At 34.2% G+C, this 4,839-nt stretch overlaps 1 pseudogene; it reads right to left on the reverse strand.

Annotated features, from left to right (window-relative positions):
- LOC104743249 lies at nucleotides 554–1,716 on the reverse strand (annotated as a pseudogene).

Below are 4,839 nucleotides of genomic sequence, written 5' to 3' on the forward strand. Positions count from 1 at the left end.
CTCTAATTTTGAAATTGTCAAAAATACATATGGCCTATTGTTAGCATTATATTCATTCATAGGCCCATATACATTGGTCTTAAGTTTTAGTGTTCTAAAACGTTAAGCAATTAATAGAAAGTAGGACGTTAAAAACAAGACGTTCACCAAAGAAGGTAATAGAGAAGAAGTGTGGAAGAAAAAAAGTGCCACATGTCAGTTTGAGAGGGAAAGTTAAGTGAAACCTTGTCGTATTATATAAGATTAGGATGGGATCTGTTTTAATACATAGTTGTAATTTCACATTCTAATGTGTCATACTAAAAAGTGAATTTGTTACATTGTGGATTTAGGTTTTTATTGTGTATTTGGAAAACAAATTAAAACGTGTAACCTTTTTGTTGAAGAAATTCATGAAGCACCATTTTTGATGGACCATTTTTCAAAAAACAACATCAAATTAAAATATATATACATTTTCTTAATAAAATTTATGTCATATATAATTATTAGAGTTTCTTGAAAAGATGAAAGAAACCCAATAAGCAAATATATAACCAAAAAATAAAAACTTCTAATTATTGTTGGTCTCTTGATCTGAACCCTCGCAAGGAATAGGAGTTAAACTAGGATCATAGAAACAATGACTAAACTCACTAACATCAAAATCTATTTGAATTTTCTTCCTCGCATGGCCACTGACAATATAAATGCAACCCTTTCCACTTTCGTCACTACAACACATGACGAGTCTCTTTTCGTAGATATCAGTGATGAAGTAACTTGGACAAGAGCCCTTTTAAATGGGTATTGAAATTGTCATGGTTATCATCCACACCACATTCTCCACATCTTCGTTAATCTGGTTCTTTGTCACCCAAATCTTGATGTTATTTGTTCCTTTATATTTATTCAATACTGAAAGTCGATCTCCCCTAAAAACTGAGAGGACTGGAATATCAGAATATTTCTTCTTCCACGGTAGAACGCAAAAGACTTTCAATATCTCTTTAGAAAAATCGAAACTTTGGATAACATATTCATCAACCGTGAAGTCAGAAGCAGCCCAATACAAATTTCCATTCAAAGACACATTGTTATCTAATGAATCTGATCCTTTTATGAAAGTCTCTTCTTCTGAAACATCATTAATACACTTCCAAAGTTGTACATAGAAAAACTTTTAAAAAACATAGAGTTGTTTCCCTTAACACTTCGTCGACGATAACTATATCCAAATATATGATAACCCTTTCCGGGATTACCTCTATCGTACCCTATGCCACCAAACCTGAAATGTTCTTCCTCCGACTTGATACATCTAGTTTGTCTCAACGACGGGTTCCAAACAACCGCTTTGTTGTTCCACCACCATGAGGCACAAAACAATAAGTCATTGCAAGGAAGAAAGTTTGTTGTCCTATGATCAGTAAAATCTTGAATATTTAAGGCTAACTCACGCAGCTCTACTTTTGGATCATTGTCGTTGAGATTGAGACCTACCGAATAAACCTTGGAATTGGTCCATAAAAGGAATTGAGTACGGATCAGAGCCAAGTGCTTGTGGATGAACGTCGTATCGTTGAAAAGTGTATTCCACTCTTTGGAAACGGTTCTGAATCGGGAAAGAGATAGAGATGGGCAACGATGGAGTATCTCTTCCACCAATTCCTCGGGAAGATTCACATGCGCCATTTTGGTCTTTGATTTAACTATGAAGGTAAACAAACATAATTTACAATATATAATAAGAGGTGGGAAAATATAGTTAAGAAAAAAATAAAAGGAGCGGGACTGGGACGCTACAACGTTTCAGGTTCGATTCCCTTGTTGCGCGAAACTATACACGGATATGGGCCTATCTAACGGCCCATTTGAATATTCGGAGAGAAGGTTTATCCGTGAGCTGCATCTCCCCCAGAGATTAGTCTCAGGCGCTCCATAAACTTGGGATTTACTCTTAGTTAACAAAAAAAATAAAATAAAAAATAAATAAAATAAAAAGAAAATGTTTTATACAATATATATAGAAGAATTAATTTAAATACTCTAAAATTATAATATTTTTTAAATCATAACTAGTAAACTTGGATTAACTTCTCCATCATATGAGTATATGACATAGTATGTTATGTTTTATCTCTTTTATATGAGACAACAACTGTAGTAATTAATGTATCTAAAAAGTTAAGAAATAAATATACTTTTAATTATATATATATGGTCATTTCAATAATTTAGAATCTATAATAAGTAAATTGAAAATCTAACATAAGATATATTTTAATATTTTTAGTTATTCCACGACATATATTTCAAAATTATATGTTTTTTTTTAAGGGATCTTCATAAAAAATCAACATTGTATATTCAACCGACTTCTAGAAGTTAAACTAGACCCAACGCGTCTACTCTCAGAAGCAAGGCTCTTTGGCAAAAGTTATACGACGTGCATTATTATTTATTAAGCAATAAAGCAAGCATTTATCATGTTTTAAAATTTATTTAGTAACTTTTGTTATGTGGCTTCAATAATTCTTCTTTTTTTACTTTACAATGGGATGTTGATGTCTCATGAGAAAGAGATGCTTTTCAATATTTTCCAAACTTTTCTAAATATTTTGATTGGACCGTCGAAAAGTGCACTTGGCTCACCACTGAAGTACTTATTAGTGAACATTTGTGACTTGTGAGAACAAAATTAAAATATTAATTTCTCAAGAGATATTGCTCTCAATCCGACTTTTTTAATGATTACGACATTGCGGAAGTTTGCGATCGAGGTTTCACCAAGTTAGAACTGAACTGAGTTCAAATTTCTCATATACTGGAGTTTGGTTTCTAGCAATGATTCTTGTCTTGTTTTATCGTACGTACTGCATGCGTTCCAACTCTATTTTAGAAACAAATATATATGAGGGCGGTTTATAAAGACTGCGTCTCCGCTTTCCTGCTTGGACCCTTCTAATCTTTAGTATTAGAGATTACTGGGACCAACGATAGATTCGACTTTCGAAGAATTTGGATGGACATGTATTATTTAATCGTACTTACAAATACAAATAAATGTTTTTAAGAAAAATACTTGACGGATATTACCAAGCTACCATTAGTGAAAGACATAGTCACACTTAGCGGGAAACTTGCTCTGGTCTTGATCGGTCCTTTCCGGTCTCTTCAACTCGTTAGATGCAGGAAACTTTCTTTCAACTTGGTTTAAATAGGTTTATCCAACCTTAGATGACTTCGACTTTTCTTTGTTGTATCCCGTTTACAAGTTGACTTCTCTTTTGCTTTATCTCATCTTCGTTCAATCATTGTGATATCAAATTATGCCTCTTTTAAAAGGTATCGATGAATAAAGTCTTTTTTATTGAATTAGAAAGAAAAAAAATGTACCCCAAAATAAGGACCAAACTCTACAATACCCTTGCAATCAAAAGTTTATTCATCAATACCCTTATGTTTTCTAAGTACCTTTTGACAAAGGTTGACCAACATATGGACCAACATATACCCCTAAAAACATGTGGACCCCATCAATTTTTCTCCACCAATCGGGTTCCTTCTCTCTCCCCTCTCTCTCCCGACCTCGTCCCCGCTCCCCCATTTTTGCTCCTCTCTCCCCCTTCCAATCGATACAAATCGAGTCTATAGAAATCGATTTGATTCCAAACGAAAGCAAAAGATTGGGATTGAAGCAAACAGCAAAGCAAAGCAGAAGATTCAGGTGATATTCTTACATTTATTTACCAATGCAATTAGGGTTCTTGAGGTTCATCCTAAAGCAATTAGGATATATACCTTGAATGCTCATTCAATTTATTCTCATTTGTATTAGTGTCGAAATGGGTCGCATACTAAGTGGATTGTAACACTTCATTCGAACTGAATCGTAAAAATATTCCGAAATAAATAGTGATTTTGTGGAGTCGATGTAGTACAACTGGTAGACTAGGTATAACTGATACGGGTACAACTGGTAATAGTTTGGTACAACTTAAACGGGTACAACTGATACAATTTTGGTACAACTTGGTAATACTATTTACACGACAGAGGTTCCAATGTGAGTTTTTTATTTTATTTCAGGCACAATGAATAATAATCGTCGGATAATCATCGTTTTTGATTACGGGGGATATTATGCAACAAGGGAAAATGAACTAAGATGGATTTCAAGAGAAAAAGTTCATCAATCTCTTAGAATGGAGACATCTATTGAAGAGGTCAGTTATTCTGCATTGGTGCAGAAAATATGCAGAAAGGCGAAGGTTGATGAAACTATGACTGAGCTGAAATTGAGTTACGTTCCCGAATCAGTTCATCCTAAGAGACCGATACACATACATGATGATGATGATCTGATGTGTTATTTGGAAATGAATCCAGATCAATTCCAAGTTTTGCATGTGGAAGTCGTGAATGATGTTGAAATAAATCAGGGGGATGAGCAAAGTCGAGGGACTGTAGGTTGTTCACTTAATGAGGAGTTGATTTCAAGTAGTAGAGCGACATATGAGAACACGATGTATGAAGGTGAGCCGTCTGAACGTTTTGAGATGATGGAGAATAGTGATGGGAACATGGTTCTTTATCAAGAACAGTCTGAAGAACGAGCAATAGCAGATAACTATGATATGATTGAAGGTTCTGAGTTCACACCAGTTGTAAATCGTGAATGGGAAGATGGTTTGGATTTGACTTTACGTCAAGAATTTGAAAGCAAGCAAGCAGTTAAAGATTTAGTTGAAAAAGCTGCACACAAGAACTGTTTTGAGTTTGTTATTGTGAAGTCGGATACTATGTTGTTTGTGGTTAAATGCTGTGAATTTAAAAGGGGTTGCAAGTGGTCTTTAC

The sequence above is a fragment of the Camelina sativa genome, chromosome 14 (genome assembly GCF_000633955.1).
Source record: "Camelina sativa cultivar DH55 chromosome 14, Cs, whole genome shotgun sequence".
Classification (NCBI taxonomy): Eukaryota; Viridiplantae; Streptophyta; class Magnoliopsida; order Brassicales; family Brassicaceae; genus Camelina; species Camelina sativa.